Genomic DNA, 21,400 nt, shown 5'->3' with positions numbered 1-21,400 from the left:
ACACTGTCCAACAATCTCGTCCTCTGTCGTCCCCTTCTCCTTGTGCCCTCCATCTTTCCCAACATCAGGGTCTTTTCCAGGGAGTCTTCTCTTCTCATGAGGTGGCCAAAGTCTTGGAGCCTCAGCTTCACAATCTGTTCTTTCCAGTGAGCACTCAGGGCTGATTTCCTTAAGAATGGAGAGGTTTAATCTTCTTGCAGTCCATGGGACTCTCAAGAGTCTCCTCCAGCACCATAATTCAAAAGCATCAGTTCTTCGGCGATCAGCTTTCTTTATGGTCCAGCTCTCACTTCCATACATCACTACTGGGAAAACCATAGCTTTAACTATACAGGCCTTTGTTGGCAAGGTAGTACTGAAAAAAACAGAACGAACCCCTATGCTCAGCAGATGTGCCAGGGCACCATGTTCTTTGCCCATGGATCCATCTGATGGGACTTGGGGTTCTTGCAACACACAAACTTGATTCCCCAAGCCCTGAAGTCTTCCGTGTCTACATGGTCAACAAGGAGAGCATCGTAGAGGCTGGAGCACTTAAAACAGGCCCAGAATACCCCACTCCTCAACAGTGGGCATCCTGGGATATTTTCTGCACTGCTTTCTTTGGTGTGAGTTTTCTTTCTCTCTTTCTGTGATGTTGATGGAAGAACTGTAGTATGGAGACAAGAAATTTATAAGGCGCTGGTTTAATGTTGGTCGCTAGTAGGAATGGATGAATCTACAAATTTTGGTTTCTCTTAGCTTTTCTTCTTGCCAACATTAACTTCAGCTGGTCTCATTTCAGCATATTTGTGAAAGATCTGCAGAAAAACTTGCATGCATTTTCACTTCTTCCAATATGTGCAGTTTTGCCTAATAATAATAATTTTATTATTTATACCTCCGCTGGCTGGGTTGCCCCGGCCACTCTGGGTGGCTTCCAACACATATAAAAGCATAATAAAATATCAGACATTAAAAACTTCCCGATACAGGGCTGCCTTCAGATGTCCTCTAAAAGTTGCGCGAGTAGAGTGGTACCTCGGGTTAAGAACTTAATTCGTTCCTGAGGTCCATTCTTAACCTGAAACTGTTCTGAACCTGAAGCACACTTTAGCTAATGGGGCCTCCAGCTGCTGCCACGCTGCCAGAGCACGATTTCTGTTTTCATCCTGAAGCAAAGTTCTTAACCCGAGGTACTATTTCTGGGTTAGCGGAGTCTGTAACCTGAAGCGTATGTAACCCGAGGTACCTCTGTAATAAACATTTTGTGCAAGCAGTCTCCTGAAATACATTGTAGTGTTGCACATTATTTTCACTAATACGTGTGTTCTTGTGCCCATTTTTTTGTCAGAGGACTGCATCACAAAATTCAGAAAAGTGTGTGTTTTGAATGACAGCTAGGTTTTCAGTTCACTTACTGGCTCAGGAAGTGCAGATTACTGAATGAATTTCTCCCCATTCTTTAGCTGATGGTTTGTTAAATTAAATGTTATTCTGGCGGGGAAGTAGGGGGAAGAGTAAATATGCCCAAAGGAACAGAAGGTTTGGTATTGTTATTTTTTTTGCTGCCACCTTGAAGGCATCTCTTCTTGCATGGAAAATCCCTTGCCTGAATCTCAGGAAATCATCTTAAAGCGCTGCAGGGGAAAAAAATAGATGAAAAGGGTAAAGGGAAGGACATGAAGCTAAACAAATGGAAGAGTAAAACAAAAGCAAAGCAGCTGAAAGGCCCTTCTGTGCCTTCGAGTTGCGATCTCTGGTCCCCAAACGCAAAGCAAAAACAAACACGCTAACTTCAGCACTCAATGCAAGGGCTCTTCCCAGCTTGCCATAATGGATACCGTATCTCCCTCTTCGCCGCCCCCGAGGCTATTTGTTGCATTAGCAGTAAAACAGCAGACCGGAACCAAAGGGATTGGCACATCAGCTGTCTGAGCACGGTGTAAAGTCTGGGGCTCCCTTGCCTCACACATCGTGGTTTCCAGCAAGGAGAGGAAAGGCTGGCTTCGCCGTTCGTATCCAAGGCAGATCGAGACTCGGTGCTCCCTTGAGCTGTTGCGGTTCTTGGCTGCGATCCCTCTTCATCTCTCTCTCTCTCTGCCCCAATATTTAGAACTCTGTCAGGATTCATCATCAGGATCCATCAACATCACCGAAAGAAGCAGCAGGCAGAGTGTGGAGCGCCCTTCCTTAGGTGCCTGATTCACCTTAGAGCCCCAAATAAGTTGTTGACCTTCCCCATCATTTAGCAAGAGCAATTGTGTACATTTGCCTAATTCTTACAAGGCCACAGGGACGCGAGTGGCGCTGTGGTCTAAACCACAGAGCCTAGGACTTGCCGATCAGAAGGTCAGCGGTTCGAATCCACGCGACGGGGTGAGCTCCCGTTGCTCGGTCCCTGCTCCTGCCAACCTAGCAGTTTGAAAGCACATCAAATACAAGTAGATAAATAGGTACTGCTCTGGCGGGAAGGTAAACGGCGTTTCCGTGCGCTGCTCTGGTTTGCAATCCCAGAGTTGGCCACGACTGGACCTAATGGTCAGGGGTCCCTTTACCCTTACTACAAGGCCACAGCTTTCCCTGGTGCAGATGCTGGTTTGTTTTCAGCCTGGTATGCGCTCAGCGCTGGATGCAGGCACAAGTTTTTCCTTCTGCCTCCTCTGTTTTTCTATTCCCTCTCGGTCACTGGAAGAAAGCAAGATGCCCAGGACTGCTACTGAAAGGGCCTTTGAACCCAGGACGTTCTTGAGCATGGGATTAAGCATTTTAAGGGGTGTGGAGAATCTCTGCCAGGAGTCCAAACTGTCAGAAAAAAGCAGCAATGCAAAAGCCAGCTGCAGGTGGCTGGAATGCAAAACAGGATGTTGATGTGTGGGACTGTACTATTGGGACAAAGGGGCAGTCCATTCATTGTACTGAGCACCGGATGTTAGCTCAGAGTGTCATCTGACCTGTACTGGAAGTACAGGGGTGGAGCAGAGACTCTACTGCTGGAGACTGGAGAGTGCAGACACGTTTCTCTGTACTGCTGAAATGACAGGAATAAAGACATGTAAATAGACTCCTGTCTGTCTCTTTTCCCCTCCCTGAGGGATGGAGGGAGGAGGGTGTGTTCTTCTCACGTCTGAGGAGGATCGCCGATTTGTGGCCTTGCCTGTATCCTGCCGGGAGACGCAGACGGGAAGGTCAACAAGGATCTCAAGCCGATTGCCTGGAGTGAGGCCAGTTACCTCTGACTGCGGCTGAGAATTCAGTTTCTCTATATGGACCTCAGGCCTATCCTTGAACTCTGGTTGTGTGGCTGGAGGATAAGAGGGGGTTGCACGGTTGGGTGGAGAAACCAGCCTTCTAGAAAATGGTAAAAATTTGCATTCATTACTGCAACCGCTTTTGGCTCTGGCTGCGCCCACCCCTGGTATGTGGCCCTCAGAAAGTGTCCCCCAGAAAGGGAATGAAAAGGTTTCCCCACCGTTGCTCTAAGCCAGCCTTTCTCAACCTGTGGGTCTCCAGATGTTGTTGAACTACAACTCCCATCACCCCTAGCTAGCAAGGCCAGAGCTCAGGGATGATGGGAGTTGTAGTCCAACAACACCTGGGGACTCACAGGTTGAGAACTACTGCTCTAAGCAGTTGCAAAGCACTTTAGCTCAGCAGAAAGGTGTTTGTGTGCAGAAGATCCCACGTTTAATCCCCTTCATCTCCAGGCAAGCTCTGGGAGAATCCCTAGAGAGGGGCCCTTGGTCAATGTAGACAGTACAGATGTAGATGAAGGTCCAATTGAGGGGCAGATCCACACCATATGTGCTGGTCCCATGGGTTACCCGCGATGCGAGGTCCAAGTCTGGTCCGTGGTCAAAGATGCAATGTGGAGGCAGTCCATAGTAGCTGAAGCTGGGTGCAGGGCAGGGCATCGGGTGAAGCCAGGAACAGGCATGCAAGCAGGGAGCCAGGGCAGGTCAGGAGCTCAGGCAGGAAAGCAGGACAGGGTTCAGGCAGGAGCTAGCAACCAACAATGTTGCTCCTGCAACTTGGGACTGTCCGGCTTTTATCTGCCCCAAGGCATAGGGCGGCCCCGATCCTCTGGTGACTCGCCTCTCCTTGTCTGGAGGTGAGCACTCCTCCTGCGGGAACTTAGTTCCCTCCGCCTCTCTGCCCTGAGCCTCTGCAGCTCAGGAGAGGCTGGAGGGTTACTGGACCCAGAGGCAGCCTCAGCTTCCCCTGACGGGGCTGAGAGTGGAGCACCTGCAGGCAATGGGTCCTCCATCACCTCAGGAGCCAGAGCAGACTCAGCTGGTGCCTGCACCTGAGGATCCAGCACAGGTGAGGACCCTTCAGACTCAAGCCCCAGCCCTGGCTCAGCTGGTTCTGGAGGAAGGGAATCCTGTGCAGGCTGGGATCCCTCAGGTTCAGCATCCGAGTCCAAATCCCAGGCCATCACACCATACCTTAAAAGCATATCTGAACCACACTGAATCCTAGGCACTGCAGTCCCCTCACAAAGCTGTAATTCCTCCAGCACCCTTAAGAAACTAAAGTTCCCAGGGCAACTTCTCCTGCTCCTGTATTTAAGACTGACACGTGGCTGTAAATCTGCTTGGATCAGGTTTTGAAATATATGAAAGGCCACGCAGGAAGGTGACTCTGGCTTCCCATTTCAACCTCCCCCTCTTTTTGAGTCACCCATGAGGAATGTGCTCTTGTCTATGAACTGACAGATTTGTCACTGCTCTTCTCTGGTCTCTTGTGAATACTTTTGCTTGTTTGTCCCATCAGGCATTTTGGAATCACTTGAGGCTGCTTGGTGTTGCTTTTGGCAATTTTTTTATACGTACAATTCATTCCTCCATCCATTTTCACCTCCAGCTACACCCCACAACTGGCGTGTGGCCCTCAGATTAATGTTATATCTGTAGTGTGTGTGTGTGTGTGTGTGTGTGTGTGTCTCCGCTGCCTTGGGAACATTTCTGTTGGAAGGTGGATTAGAAATATAGTTAAATAAATTGAACTTTTATTCTTTTTGTCTTCTTAAAAAGGTGATTACCAAATTTTCTAAGCAGCTTACATAAAAATTACAAAAAGCATACAGTTCATAACATCTATTAAAGTTACTTTATTTTTCCGTGCATAAGACGATATTTTTTTGCAATTTTTTAAAGTTTAAAATTGGAGGTTGTCTTATACACAGAATTATTTATTTCTTAATTTGGGGCTCAAAAAATTAGGGGTCGTCTTTTATACACGGAAAAATACGGTAATGATAAAAACAGTGTCTTCCAACCATCACTTCCGCCCCCCTCCCAGAGTTGTGTCCGTTTTGGAAGTGCAGTCATTATCGTCTCCCTCCTTCCTCTTCTCTTTTTACAATTCTGCCTCTCTGCGTTGTATGAATACATCCGTTTCATCCTTATTGACAGGAATGACACAGGTACAATTCCTCCACCTTACCCAAATCTGTGGGCATCTGCGGGGTGCCCTATTTCTTTCACTTTTCCTTTCCACAACCCATCTGTGGGAGAACTGACAACTGGCACGATTGGGGGGAAACCATGTCAGTTTCACTGGAGTTTCACTGGAAGGGGGGGCGGTGAAGGAAATGGCATTTGGAGAAATGGGCAATGAGACATAGAAACGTTACCCAGACCGTCACCAGGTGCGTGATGATGGATTGCATCTGGGTCTAGCTGCACAGGACCGTATGTGCACACACCGTACACTTAAAGCACATGACCTCCCCCTCCAAAGAATCCTGGGATTTGTAGTTTGTTAAGGATGCTGGGAAAACATAGCTCTGTGAGGGGTGAATCACAGTTCCCAAGTTTCTTTTGGGGGGGGGGGTTCGGGCCTGTCTCCAGGGCAGACTGGTATGGAAGCTGTTTCTTTCTCACCAGAAAAGGAAATGCAAAACTGGGGACGCCACAGAGTGGAGGAAAGATTTCCAGGTGATCAATAAAGGGCTGGAATGTGCACATGTGATCTCAACCTTAGAGATTAGAAGTGAGGTCCAGCCTCCCCCTCCCCACTTTTTAGCGAAAGACCCCACAGCTTCTTGGGCATCTCCTTGCGAGAAGGGTAGCTGAAGGCATGCCTTGTCCCTGGATCAACTTGCCTTAGTCTCTGGGATCTGTTAGGAGTCCCACGGCTCGCGGGCTGGGCTGGGGGAGATATGTTGGGTGGTGACACGAGGTAGTGCCTTCCCTGTGGTGGCACCCCAGTTATGAACTGCCATCCCCTGGGAAGTGAGACTGGCCACTGACCTTGTTGACATTTTGACACTAAGGAAAGGCCTTTTCAATGTGTTAGTACGAGTTTCTGATGTGGTTGCAGTCATGTTGGCTGCACAATATGTTTCGTGACCACCTATCAGTTGTGGGTGGCACTGTGGGTTAAACCACAGAGCCTAGGGCTTGCCAATCAGAAGGTTGGTGGTTCAAATCCCCGTGGCGGGGTGAGCTCCCGTTGCTTGGTCCCTGCTCCTGCCAACCTAGCAGTTTGAAAGTACGTCAAAGTGCAAGTAGATAAATAGGTACCGCTCCAGCGGGAAGGTAAACAGCGTTTCCGTGCGCTGCTCTGGTTCACCAGAGGTGGCTTAGTCATGCTGGCCACATGACCTGGAAGCTGTACGTCGGCTCCCTCGGCCAATAAAGCGAGATGAGCGCCGCAACCCCAGAGTCGTTCACAACTGGACCTAATGGTCAGGGGTCCCTTTACCTTTTACCTTAGGTGCTACTGTATCAGTTCACATTTTGCATCTTATATTTATGCGTTCATCATTGTAACCGGCCCTGATATTGTGAAATGGAAGTCTGGATAGAAGTACGTTAAGAAAACAAACAGGGAGCTAGCTTATATTGCATCTCAGCTGCCCTTTTTTCATTGCAAAATGCTGTTACACATTCAGTACCGTCTGCCAGTCCTAGATTCTATACTGTAATTAGTAACTTTATCATGTCCACTGGTGCTTAATTGCACTTGTTTTCTTAATAATGTGGTGCAAGACTCGTTTGACCTTAACGTGGCTGTGCTTGGGGGGAAAAGAACTGCAATGTGAAACCGCTGAATTGCAGTTGATCAGGATATTCAATCCTGCCACTTGCGTCCTGAATTGAGATTAGGGATTGTCATTGCACTGCATGTGTTAACTAGTTTGCCAGTGCCAGGATGCTTGCGTTACCACCAACACTGCCTTGTTGTCACTGTAACTATTTTGCTTTTCCGTAATTATCACTGTCCTTATTGCAGTATTGTTTCCTCCTCTCCTCTACACCCCACCCCCTCTACTCTCCCCCACAGGAAATATGCACCTGTCTATTTGCCTACCAATTTAACATTACCTTTCATGCGTCTGGGGACGCGGGTGGCACTGTGGGTTAAACCACAGAGCCTAGGATTGCCGATCAGAAGGTCGGCGGTTCAAATCCCCGTGACGGGGTGAGCTCCCGTTGCTCAGTCCCTGCTCCTGCCAACCTAGCAGTTCGAAAGCACATCAAAGTGCAAGTAGATAAATAGGTACCGCTCCAGCTGGAAGGTAAACGGATTTTCCGTGCACTGCTCTGGTTCGCCAGAAGCGGCTTAGTCATGCTGGCCACATGACCCAGAAGCTGTACGCCGGCTCCCTCGGCCAGTAAAGCGAGATGAGCGCCGCAACCCCAGAGTCGGCCATGACTGGACCTAATGATCAGGGGTCCCTTTACCTTTACCTTTTCATGTGTCTGATGAAGTGGACTTCAATGGGTCACTATAGCTTATGTCGTATAGTCTTTAGGTTGGTACCAGGCTCTTTCATCGTTTTTGCTGTGGCAGACTAAATGCAGACACACCTCTGGAAGTTGGTTTTTTATTTTTTATTTGTTCAGTGGGGAATGTTTACTCTTCCCTGTGCCACCGCTGGTTTACATTTTTGATAAGAAAGGGCTGAATCCATGCATTTCCCAGCCTCTGCGTGATTCGTGAATTTCTGGACCTCGCAGGGGCAGTGCCCATGCCTTGCATGCAGAAGGTCTCCCATAGCAGTGTGGTGTAATTAGAGTGTCAGACCAGGAGTAAAGGTTTACTGGCCGAGGGAGCCGGCGTACAGCTTCCGGGTCATGTGGCCAGCATGACTAAGCCGCTTCTGGCGAACCAGAGCAGTGCACAGAAACGTCGTTTACCTTCCTGCCAGAGTGGTACCTATTTATCTACTTGCACTTTGAAGTGCTTTCAAACTGCTAGGTGGGCAGGAGCAACAGGAGCTCACCCCGTCATGGGGATTCGAACCGCTGACCTTCTGATCGGCAAGTCCTAGGCTCTGTGGTTTAACCCACAGCACCACCCATTCAAATCCGCACTGGACCACGAAGCTCACTGGGTGACCTTGGACCAGTCACTTCCTCTCTCAGCCTAACCTACCTCACAGGGTTGTTGTGCATTGAACAAGGCGGGAGAGGACCACTTATGCCCTCTTGAGCTCCTTGGGGGGGGATGCTGGGATATAAATGCAATGAATATAATGAAATCTCCAGCATCTCCTGTTTAAGAATCTTAGGTAACAGGTCTGGAAACCACCTTTGACTGACACCTTGGAGAGCAGCTGTTAATCAGAGCAGTAACTAGACGGATCAATAGATTGATTCAGTTCCTAAGCTCACCATTTAACTCACTGTTTAACACATCCTCCATGTATCTTGTGTCTAGGTTCCTATAGCCATTCCCCTGGTCAGGAAGGCTCGGATGCTAGGGCAAATTCCTGGAGGAGAGGGCTATCGAAGGCCCCTAGCCATCCTAGCCATGGTTGGAGGCAGCAATACAAGTTGCTGGAAACCACGGGAGGGGAGAGGGCGCTTGTGCAATACCTGGAGGGTCAAAGGTTCCCCAAAACCGTCCTGGGAGCCTCCCTGTGTCAGGGAATCCAGCCCTATCAGGGGCTCTCAGCTGAGGAAAGGCTTTCGTGGATGTTCAGATGAATGCAGGCAGGAAGAAGCCCTCTTCAGACCTTTTTGCACTGAATGTCTGAAGTGGAGGCTGTTCATGCAGGGATATTGGGCGTGGGGCTCTCATGCACAACACACAGACCCAGCCACATTTCTAAGCACTCTGGTAATAGGAATTGCCTTGCAGGTCATTGGCATGGGAACTTCTTGGTGTTTTGTGCTATGACGTCCATCATCCACAACCCACAGGCATCGCAGTCTGGAACATCTAGGGCAGGGGTTCCCAAACTTGGGTCTCCAGCTGTTTTTGGATTACAACTCCTATCAAGATACAGATAGGTAGCCGTGTTGGTCTGCCATAGTCAAAATAAAAAAATTCCTTCCAGTAGCACCTTAAAGACCAACTAAGTTAGTTCTTGGTATGAGCTTTCGTGTGCATGCACACTTCTCACCCCTTCCCTTTTCCTGTAAGACCTATTACAGTCGTTAAGAGTGATCAACAGGCTCATCTCAGCTATCTGCCAATCTCCCATTCCCACCACCCTTCTGAGTAATACCCCTCCCCACCTTCTCACTATATAGAAGGATCTGGCAACTTCTGTTTCAGTGTATCTGAAGAAGTGTGCATGCACACGAAAGCTCATACCAAGAACTAACTTAGTTGGTCTTTAAGGTGCTACTGGAAGGAATTTTTTTATTTTAACTCCTATCAAGCCAAGCTAGCAGGACCAGTGGTCAGGGATGATGGGAACTGTAGTCTTAAAAAAACAACAAACAGCTGGAGACCAAGTTTTGGAAACACTGATCTAGGGGGTGCCAAGCTGTGAAAGGCTGGCTTAACCTCTCTCATGAGGTTGCTGAGGAAATATGTGGATTGTCTCTCTCTCTCTGTGTGTGCAGAGTCATTCATTTCAGGAAGGGCAGATGAGTAATTGAACAACCCCCTTGTGCATCTGATGACCTGTGCAGGCAAATTCCTGGCTGTTCCCAGCTTGTGTACTTACTGGCTGTTGCCTCAGAGCAGCAGAGGGGGACCACAAGCCCTTGACTCACACCTGTGCAGAATCCTGCCACATCTGCACCACATGGGCCAGGCCCTCCCTCCCCTCTCCATTACACCTTGGCCACTTTGGCTGGCAAATGCCCAGCCTCGCTGCTGCCCCTTCCTCCTGTTTCTATTTTCTGCCTGTGCTCGGTACCAGAGTCCAGGAGCCACAGCACTCACGACTGCTGTTGGCATCTGATGACATCGCTTATATAGCCCCTGAAACCTCATGCCTACAATAAAACAATCAGTCTCCAGGGTGCTGCATCAATTTTTCATTTGTCTTCTCGGTTCCCATCTGTAGGTAAATTTAAAATACCGGTAACCTCTATGGCATGAGAAGCAGGAGGACATCCAAGCAGGCTGTGTGTGTGTGTGTGTGTGTGTGTGTGTTTGCATCAGAAGAGAGAAAGGGTGCTTAACTCTGTGGAGGCAGGGAAACAGCTTGCAAGTGAAAGGGAAGAGGTTACAGCAAACTGAAGCAGACTTCTTCTTAGCCTCTCACTGCTGGCCTATGCCCAGAAGGAGGTGCAAGGCGCAGTGGCGTAGCGTGGGGGGTGCAGGGGGGGCCGGCCGCACCGGGCGCAACATCTGGGGGTTAGGGTTTGGGGGCGCAAATCCATGGGTTAGGGGGCGCAAATTACTTGCCTTGCCCCGGGTGCTGACAACCCACGCTACGCCACTGGCAAGGCAGTCCCCAGCATCCCTCCTTAACCTTGTGCCTTCTAGGTGCATTGGACTGCAACTCCCATCAGCCCCAGTCTGCATGGTCCAATGGCTGAGGGTGATGGGAGCTGGAGTCTGACTGCACCAGGTTAGGGAAGGCTGCCTGGTAGGCCTCATGGAGGAGCCAGTCTCAGCCATGCAAAACCACTTGAGGTGACTTACAGATGTCCAGCTTCTGCCCACTTGAGAATGTAAGGTTCTACCAGATTCTCCTCTCAGCAACCAGCCATGGGCATGAAGGCAACTGCCCTCTTCTCTCATTGCTCCCCAGGTACTGGTGTCCCTACATCCATCGCCATTTGGTGGCAACTGTGCTTTCTGGAATGTGGTATGGAAGCCAGGTGTGCATTTTGCTTCTTGGTGGACCGTGTGCTGAACTGTTACATAGAGAATCCGAAGATCTAGCAGTGGGGCTCAGGCCTGGGGCAGATGAGGATATGAGGCCTCCAGGACTCCTTTGGGGTCACACCTCTGCCTCAGCCACAGCCCTCATTGTATCCTCCTGGAGTGTCTTTGCCTGGCTGGAATGTGTCCTTGAGCTCAGATAATGCCTCATTACGGCCTGGATGGAGGTGGAGTTTTGTGTGTGTAGAAGCCAGCCTCCTGTGCAAAGTTGACATTGACTTTTGTTGCCATGCCCATTTTTCACCTCTGGCCCCTCCCACCACTGGCATGTGATGCCCCCCACCCCGGAAGGTTGCCCAGAAAATAGTGTGACTCTCTGCCTAGAAAAAGGTCCCCTAGCCCTGGTGTAAATAAAAAGACTCTCCCACTCTTTGCCATCTTTCTTGCACTTCTGTTGACCGCAACGCCCCAATTTCTCCTAAAAACTGTGCAAGCTTTCCCATACCTTGAGTGCTACCGAGACCATTATTCTGCTGGTGGGTTCCCCCTGGGCAGCTGACTGAGCACTGTGGAAATGACCTATGCTGGATGAGGTGGCCCTTTGGTCTATCAGAACAGACCCTCCAAGTGTCCCTATTTTCCAGGGCCAGTCCCAGATTTACAGAAGCCATCTCGGTTTCTGTTTTGATCCTGGAACGTCTCGCTTTTCCTTAGGACATCCCTATTTTCATCGGAGATGTGTTGGAGGGTATGGAGTTATGCAACCCCTGAGCCAGGGAGATAAGTAACTAAACAACCTTTAGAAGACATCTGAAGGCAGCCCTGTATAGGGAAGTGTTGGAGGGTATGTCAGAGGCCCTTCATATATTTTTAGGATTCATCTTCCTTTAAGGCAGCGGTTCTCAACTTGTGGGTCCCCAGATGTTGTTGGACTACAACTCTCATCATCCCTGAGCTCTGGCCTTGCTAGCTAGGGGTGCTGGGATTTGTAGTTCAACAACATCTGGGGACCCACAGGTTGAGAAAGGCTGCTTTAAGGTCTCCGGGGAGAACATTCAAAAAGTGTTGCGGGGTCTACAGTGCTGGCTCTGGGTTTTAGGGACCCCCTAAGATGAGGTGTTGCTGGGGGCATTGGAGGTGGGGGGGATGTCACCAGGTGCCTGGCAATGGCCGCCAATGGCATAGACCCTTGTTCTACCAGTTGGTTGCCCCTGACTCAGCTGAAAGGCTATTGTGTTCCTGAGCGCTTGATGGCATCTGAAAAGCAAGATTTCTCTCTGTGTGAGAGATATCGAGGAAGATGTGCCTGAGGTCAGGGTTTGACCTAGAAGGTTTGGGGCTGGAGCTGTTTGCATGGTCAGTAAGAATATCAGGCAGTGTCAGAGACATCTGGTAAGACTACTTACTAAGCAGAGTCTCTGCATGTTTAGGAGGGATAGAATTCTGATCCCAGCTGTTCATCAGGCGGCCTGCCAGGGTCACAGACGCACCCGCCACTTCTCCTCATCCGATGACTGGCAGCTAATTTTTATTTTATTTTTACCCTCTTTTTAAATAAATAAACGCAGTGGAGGCTTCGGAACATATTGCATTTGTCACATTGGTGGAATGCCATCGTCGTTCTGCGTGTCTTCGGGGCACCAGCAAGAAAATGTGTGTGTTGTTCGGGTTTGCTTGTTTATGCTGCAAATGTGCACCCGGTTACATGGGCTTCCCCTCATGGAAATAAATGAGATTAAGCAAGCGTAACTAGAACCAAGACTGCAGCCACGGACTTTCATTTTGCACATGTGGTTTGGTTTGGTGTGGTTTTTTTTAAAAAAACCCAAAACGTTTACTGTGCAATCTTCAGGGTTTGCAAAAACGCTTACTGTAAAATATTCCCAGAGGACATATGTGAGTTTTCGAGTGAGAGAGGCAGTTTTGATAGCACTTTCAGTGCCCTCCAAACACCCATATTTTCCACCACCCACTGCTTTCTGCAATGAGGTCTTGGTGGGGGAAAATGGTTTCACGGCTGCAAATCCTGGAAGACCTGCTCCCTGCCTAGCAGACCTTTTTCCACCTGGCCAGGAAGGGCAGGTCTCTGATTGACTCCAGCTGCAAAAGCTGAGGCTACTGAAAAGGCCAGAGACCATCTTGGCTGTCTGCTAGTGCAGGCCCAGGTCACCAAGCCTAATCTTCCACAGCTGCAGCCCACAATGAACCACCATTGGCACAACTACCAGCAACAGCAGCAAATACATCCTATGCTTATGGTACTGTTTTATTCTCTTGTTAATTATGCTGCTTTAAATGTGCATTTTATAACCGACTTCCTTTAGTAATGTTTCCTTTTGCAGTGCTTAAGATATATTTTTTTAATGTTGCTGCATTAAATGTGCATTCTGTAGTTGACCTCCTTTGCGAGGCTTTATTTTGAAACCTTTAAGATAACATTTTAGTTTCCTAATAAAAATAAAAATTGTCCAGTAGCACCTTATAGACCAACTAAGTTTGTTCTGGTATAAGCTGGTGTGTATCTGAAGAAGTGTGCATGCACACGAAAGCTCATACCAAGAACTAACTTAGTTGGTCTTTAAGGTGCTACTGGAAGGAATTTTTTTATTTTGAAGGTGCTACTGGACATTTTTTAATTTTTATTTTTTTATTTCGACTGTGTCACACCAACACGGCTACCTACCTGAATCTAGAATTTTAGTTTCCTGTTGTTTAATGTTGCTTTGAATGCATACTTTATATTTGACTTTCTTCAGTAATGTTTTATTCTGGATAGTTTTATTTGACGTTTTGATGTGCTGTAAACCTCTTTGAGATTTTGTTCTTAAAAACATAAAGCAGTATAGTCATGAAATGGGTGATAATAATAATTTAGTTCCAGCTACAGAAGAGGCAATACTGTTTGGCTAATACTTATGACTTCACCAATGCTATCACCTCTCCAAATCCCTGGAGCAGTTTTGCGCTTAAAATAGTTGCAATGGTTTTTCAGTATGCTGAAGGATGAACATGTAAATTGTTGATGATATATACACTCCCCCCCCCCCGGTGGAAATCCCACTTGATTGTAGCTAGACTGAGATGGACACAACTTCTGACATTGGAAAGGCAATCAGGACCTCCACTACAGAGAAGTCCAGGGCTTCTCTTGCATGCTTGTGTCCTTGAAATACAAGTTGCAAGCCTTGGTTTTTTTTTTTTATTTCATGTGGAGAACTTTCTGCAGACACTTTTTTTTTAACGGCACAGCTGTTTTCACCCCTATGGGCACAAGAGACCCCAGGTGCCATCTAGATGCCCCAATCCCTTCTCAATATGATAATCTTTATTGTCATTGTCCCATACAGAACGAAATTGATAAAATCTACATCAGACATTCAAAAACAACAAGCCTGCTATCCCTGCTATCCCAGCTTGGTTAGCCCCCTAAAAACTCTGATACCCCATAATTAAATACAATGTACTCCCATAGAGACTACTTTACACTTCGTTTAAAACCAAAATCGCATTTGGATAGAAACTGTTTCTCAGGCGGCTAGTCCTAGTCTTTATAACCCTGTACATTCTTCCAGAAGGCAGAAGCTGAAAGAGATCATTTCCGGGCTGTGCACTATCCTGCACTATCTCTGCAGCTTTCTTGTGACACCTGGAAGCGTAGATTTGATCCACATTTGCAATGAGGCAGATCTTGAAAAAGACCATGGATTAGTTGGCTCTGTGGTAGTTGGTGGGGAAAACCTCCAGCCCATGGGCTGAATTTACCCTGGCCTAGGCCCCGCCGAAGAATTGATGCTTTTGAATTATGGTGCTGGAGGAGAATCTTGAGAGTCCCATGGACTGCAAGAAGATCAAACCTCTCCATTCTGAAGGAAATCAGCCCTGAGTGCTCACTGGAAGGACAGATCCTGAAGCTGAGGCTCCAATACTTTGGCCACCTCATGAGAAGAGAAGACTCCCTGGAAAAGACCCTGATGCTGGGAAAGATGGAGGGCACAAGGAGAAGGGGACGACAGGGGATGAGATGGTTGGATAGTGTTCTCGAAGCTACCAGCATGAGTTTGACCAAACTGCGGGAGGCAGTGGAGGACAGAAGTGCCTGGCGTGCTCTGGTCCATGGGGTCACGAAGAGTCGGACACGACTAAACGACTAAACAACAGCAACAACAAGGCCGCAGATTCATATGTGATATCAGGTGTGGGGCAGACAGAGATGCAACCAGTTCCTGCAGTAAGTAGGGTTGAAGACACTGTCTTTCAGCTGATGGGTGGTGAAGTCAGCCCTGCTTGGTAGACCTCCTGAGATCCATGCTGAAAGTAGCTTTGCAAGCACAATGCCGAGTACTTTCTGGGCATAGTCGACAAAGTCCCATGCACTGTGGTTCCCAAGCAAAAGCAGCCAGCTTGCATTCACTGCACAAGGGACTTAAGACAGATGGGTGGAACATAATGATGTTTGAGTTACAGGTAGGTAGCCGTGTTGGTCTGCCATAGTCAAAATAAAAAAATTCCTTCCAGTAGCACCTTAAAGACCAACTAAGTTAGTTCTTGGTATGAGCTTTCGTGTGCAAGCACACTTCTTAGGTCCAGTCGTGACCGACTCTAAGAAGAAGTGTGCATGCACACGAAAGCTCATACCAAGAACTAACTTAGTTGGTCTTTAAGGTGCTACTGGAAGGAATTTTTTTATTTTGATAATGATGTTTGGTTATTGTCCTGACTCCCAGGCCCAAAGGAGGGCCTGTGCGAGTGGTTTGATGCAGGGATGTCAAACAAGGCTGTCAAAACCACCAGAATGGCCAGTTCTAGTGCTTTATTAAAGAAACGCCCCACTGTCTTTACAGATGCAGTCGGACACTATAGCAGTGAGAGGTCATTGTGATTTGTCTGTGCCCAGGAAAGCATTCATTCATTACTTGTACAAAAAGACAGCATATGTCAGTTTGGCCAGAACCTCACATCACCTCCACCTGGCTGTTGGGGGCATAGGTGGCAAAGTCTTACAGATAGCTCCCCTCTCTGGTCCCAGAGCCCAGCATCCCAAACCCAGAGATAAGCACAACATCAAATCAACCCAATGAGTATATGTCAAAGCAACAGCATAAACATGTAAACATCCTTCCAGCAACTACCATTTGACTCCCAAGATAGCATTTGCAGGCTTTCTGGAACCTTTGGTTCTGCACAGTGATTGACAGGTGGCTTGTCCCACCCACCTGCCAAAGTTGGCCCATCAGGGTGGAGGCAGATGAAAGGTTTCCCATCCCTTTTCTTTGGACCTCTTGTCTTCTTTCTGCAAAGTGTGACAATGGTGGAAATAGATCGGCCTTTGCTGGTAGTTCCAGCCCCCAGGACTGTAGCAAAGAACAAGAACGCTGCATCATCTGGACACCAAGAAGTCACTAGGGCTATTCCCTACTGAACATTCCTGGGTGACCCACATATTCCTCTGGTTCTACAGATCTTCTTTGGAGGCCCTGCGCTATGTGACCCCAGCAAGCTAAGTCAGGTGGGTGGGAAGGGCCTTTTGAGTGGTGGCTCTCAAGTTATGGAATAGCTTCCCCAGAGAGCCTCTCCTGGTACTTTTTTATGGTCTTTTTGGTGCCAGGTATAGCAGAGTCTAGGACATGCCGATCAGAAGGTCGGGGGTTCGAATCCCCGTGGCGGGGTGAGCTCCTGTTGCTCAGACCCTGCTCCTGCCAACCTAGCAGTTTGAAAGCACGTCAAAGTGCAAGTAGATAAATAGGTACCGCTCCGGCAGGAAGGTAAACGGCGTTTCCGTGTGCTGCTCTGGTTTGCCAGAAGCGGCTGAGTCATGCTGGCCACATGACCCGGAAGCTGTACGCCGGCTCCCTCGGCCAATAAAGCGAGATGAGCGCCGCAACCCCAGAGTCGGTCACGACTGGACCTAATGGTCAGGGGTCCCTTTACCTTTTACCTTTATAGAGTTTTTTATTCATGCATGCCTTTTAACCTTGTATTAAAAGAACAACCGTTCAGCCTTTGGTATTTTTAATATAAACATTTCACTACCTCCATTTTTTAACATTGTTTTAAGCTGAGCTGCACATTGTTTTTTTACACGCACACACACACACACACACGGTCTTTCTGCTACGAATGAAGGTCTTGTTAATATTTCTTTAATGTTATTGGTTTTTGCACTTTTTAAAATATTGCAGGAGGCTTGTTTGCTGTTCCACTATGCTAACCATTAAGTGCATTTTTATTTTTTTTGTGAGCTGCCATATCAGTTTAAACGAATAAATAGCACAGTAATTAAATACAGTGGTACCTCGGGTTACAGACGCTTCAGGTTACAGACTCCACTAACCCAGAAATATTACCTCGGGTTAAGAACTTTGCTTCAGGATGAGAACAGAAATTGTGCTCTGGCAGCACAGCGGCAGCAGGAGGCCCCATTAGCTAAAGTGGTGCTTCAGGTTAAGAACAGTTTCAGGTTAAGAACAGACCTCCAGAACAAATTAAGTTCTTAACCTGAGGTACCACTGTAATGGTAACCCTATGCATACATATCCTTCATTTGATGCCTTTTTGTCACTTAGCTTGTGTGAACTGACTCCCCGCTCAGTCTTGAGGTTTGATACCTGTGGGGGGGGCAGGGTTGCTCACGTAACGTGTGAATCGGGACTTGATGTTGCATTCACCCTTGGTCAAGCAAAGGAACTGGTTTTGCTTCACTCCTAGAGCGATCTGAGAGCTTTTTATTTTCTCCTGGAGAGCGGAGCACCTGAGACACTGAATTACAGGTTGCTCTTTCAGAAGTCGAGGCTTTGCCGCCGCTCTGCCAAACCCATTAGGCAGGCAGGTTTCTCTGCAAGTGCCGTTCTGTTGCTAAGGAGTTTATAATTTCAGCTTTAGAAGGTGGGGGAGAACACGGGAAGGCTCCCGACCTCAGGAGGTGTCGTCTGGAGAAAAGTTTTGCTGGCATCCCACGCTTGGGGCTCCTGCCTTCGCTGTCTGCCCACCACCCCCCTTGCTCACCCCACACTCGCCCTGTGATCAAGTGCTCTTAACAACCACCCCACTGTTCTGAAGAAAGCAGCCTTACAAGAGGGTTCGCATTAGCTTTTCATCTGGGAGGAAGTTGCTGGGAGGGGAGCCAGTGGCAGTTACAGGAAAGTGTGGCGGGGAGAGGAGCACAGAGGGCTGGTAGGAAGAACACACACGAGATGAATCGGAGGAGGCAAAGCTCACGTACGCGGAGGAAGGCGTAGGCTTTGGACCTGATCAGCAAAACAGCCAAGCCATTTTAATGCGTCGGTTTTAATTTGCATTGGAGGGAGCCAAATGTTTCTGCCTGCCTGATGTAACCTTGCGAGTGGAGCAGAATGCGGCCCTGCATGTTACCAATTCCACCCTCCCCCCCAAAAAAACAGGTTGCCAAGAAGCTACTCAGATTCATTCCAAGAAATACCTGAACGGGATGTCCTTGGCCACTTCTGCAAATGAGCATATAATTGTTGTGTGGTTGGTTGGTTGGTTGGCATCCATCTGCCTCGGGAGACAATGGAGGAGTGCGCCTCTGGGGGTGAGGTCAAGCTGTTGCAAGGTTGCCGTGCCTGCAGAGACCGATACAGGAGAGGCATGTTTTGTTGCAGCTGGGGCAGGTGAAGGCGTCTGGTTGTACTACTGCAGATGCACCACGGTGTTTCTTCTCTCTATGCTCCTCCCAGATAGTGGGGGCATCAGGCGCCATCCTGGTGCCCAGGCATCTTCACTTGGTCGCAAGTGGTTGAAAGGCAGATGCAAAATGTACCTGGCATTTGGCTAATTTCGAACACTGAGCAGTTTGGGTTGGGCTTTGGTGGAGAGTCACAGATTGGGTGCAAAGTCAGGTCAAAACTTGGTAGGTTAGGAACTGCACTAGAATGCAGCCGGGAAAATCAGAATTAGGGGGACAGAGGGCAGAGCAATGGCAGGCAGAGGTGATATCAATATCTGCCTGTCTGTCTTACTGCCTTATGCTGTTATTATTTCACACACCAATAATTTATTTCCATTTCTGTATCGTTTTAGTTGGCATTCGCAAGCTGCCTTGAGATAAGTGAGGAATCAGTTACACACATAAACAAGTCACGAAATTGGAGGGGAAATGTACATAAAATGTGCTAATCACAGTGTGCAAACATTTCTAAACGTACACAGATCTGACTCTCAAATTCCGGCTAGTTCCTGAGCTGTGCAGCTCTTTCAGAAAACAATGCCCAGCCTACATGTTACTAATTAAAGCAGGCATAGGCAAACTCGGCCCTCCAGATGTTTTGGGACTAAAACTCCCATCATCCCTGACCACTACTCCTGTTAGCTAGGGATGATGGGAGTTGTAGTCCCAAAACATCTGGAGGGCCGAGTTTGGGGATCCCTGGTGTAGAATAAGAGTAATAGTGCAACATTTTTCAGGTGCACTTTTGGGAAGAATTTACAATTACCACGTGGTCCTTTTAGGACACTCACCTGAGTGGTAGCCAAAAATGTCCCCAAAAATGTCAGTTATACCACTTACAATTTCTTTCTGTAAACCACAACAAAACACAGGACATAAAATATCTCAAAACCCAGGACATAAAAGTATCTCAAGAAATCACATTGGGTATAAATAAGTCATTCAATGAAACCTAATCCAGGCAGTAGAAATAAGCACAAAACAGAGTTTTAATCCAGACTGAGACTGATAAATCCACTGATGTTTGTCATTGGAGTGCATTTTTGTCCCAGGCTATACCTGAATTAAGGCCACCAACCTATGCACACTTACTTGGGAGTAGCGTCACAGAGCTCAGTGGGACCTTCTTCTGAGTAGACCTGCCTAGACCAGCACTGTAAGATGCATCTGTACCAGGAATTGACAACTGGTGATATGAAAGTCACAGATCAGCCCTGAATTAGGCAAGTAGTATTATTAAGAACTAGACATCATTTGACTGGTTCAACTAGCAAACTTTCTATCTGGCAGCCAATATTAGAATCTGAAAAAACAGTAAAATTCAGATCTGGACTTTTTTATGATAGTAAAAAATAAAAAAGTTAAATGACATTAATATAATCTAGAGGAAGGCTGGAATCCTATATAAGGGGAGTAAGCCCCGTGGTACAAATGGGCCCTACTCCTGAGTAGACATGACTAGCATCACGTTTCATTATGATTGTGGTGACGATGATAATTATCACTGCGAGTTGGCTTTTGCTTTGCATTTTGAGTGTTTTGCATGCATTATTTCAGTTACCCTTGTGCAAGTCCTGTAACGGGGGGTCACCGTTGTTTATATCCCCCACATTACAGAATGGTGGGGATGGGGGGGAGGAAAGATGGTCTGGAACAGAGGTTTGCCCCCCTCTACTTAGCGTGCTTCATAGCAGAGGTGAGTTCTGAAATGTTCCCTTTTCAAAAGCTTCCATACATAACCCTTTGGCCAGGGAACTGCAAGACACCAGCAGCGGCTCGGGTTTAAAGGAGTGACACAGTGATTTTTCTTGGCTTTTTTGACAGCGGCACAAGATTCCATCTTGAAGCGTGTCTCTTCCTATTCCCCACCCTGTCCATTGTCAAGCTCCAGACAGTGTTGTTTGTAATCCTGGTAAAGGAAAAGTGAATTCCAGCACCCACACAGAGCAATAGAGAGAGAGCTAACAGCTGCCGAACACCTGGAATTGCTACCTGGGAACGGGCAACATGGGTTGCCCGCGTAATCAGAGCATGAAATAAATGCTTAAGAGACCGCCGGCACCTGCTCATTCATAGGGCTGCCACCTTCCCCCGGGGGAGGAGGAGATACCAAACCGTCGCTCCTTTGCTTTAAATAATGAATTCAAATTATTATTTTTAAATAAAAAAAGCTCCACACTCTAACCTAGAGGTTGATTGCCTTGGTGTTTTTTTTATCTAGAAATCCAGATTATAACAGGCTAAAAGTAGGCCAGTCAGCCAATTAAACTAAAACTTCTTTAAAGTGTGAGGGCATTGCTCAGTGGCAGAGCACGCGATCTGCCTGCCAAATGCCCCAGGTGTCTCTGGGTAGGGCTGGAAGGAACCACGAGGGTCATCTAGTCCATTTCCCTGCAATGCAGGAATATTTTGCCCAACATGGGACTCAAACCCACGATTCTGAGATTAAGAGTCTCAATAATAATAAGCATAGGGTTTTGTGCAATACATGTTGTTGTTGTTTAGTCATTTAGTCGTGTCCGACTCTTTGTGACCCCATGGACCAGAGCACGCCAGGCACTCCTGTCTTCCACTGCCTCCCACAGTTTGGTCAAACTCATGCTGGTAGCTTCGAGAACACTGTCCAACCATCTCGTCCTCTGTCATCCTCTTCTCCTTGTGCCCTCCATCTTTCCCAACATCAGGGTCTTTTCCAGGGAGTCTTCTCTTCTC

The 21,400-nt window shown here is 47.8% G+C and overlaps 1 long non-coding RNA gene across 1 annotated transcript in view; it reads left to right on the top strand.

Moving 5' to 3' along the window:
• Window positions 1-20,872, top strand: part of LOC308569804 — a 60,419-nt gene extending 39,547 nt beyond the window's left edge. Inside the window, exon 2 of the long non-coding RNA XR_014000870.1 lies at window positions 20,513-20,872. This is a non-coding gene — a long non-coding RNA (uncharacterized lncRNA). The remainder of the gene's footprint in view (window positions 1-20,512) is intronic.
• The last annotated feature ends 528 nt before the right edge of the window (window positions 20,873-21,400 follow it).

The sequence above is a fragment of the Podarcis bocagei genome (genome assembly GCF_964188305.1).
Source record: "Podarcis bocagei genome assembly, chromosome: 12".
In the NCBI taxonomy this organism is placed as follows: domain Eukaryota; kingdom Metazoa; phylum Chordata; class Lepidosauria; order Squamata; family Lacertidae; genus Podarcis; species Podarcis bocagei.
Note: the sequence above shows the minus strand (reverse complement) of the source record. Positions and strands in the feature narration are given on the sequence as shown.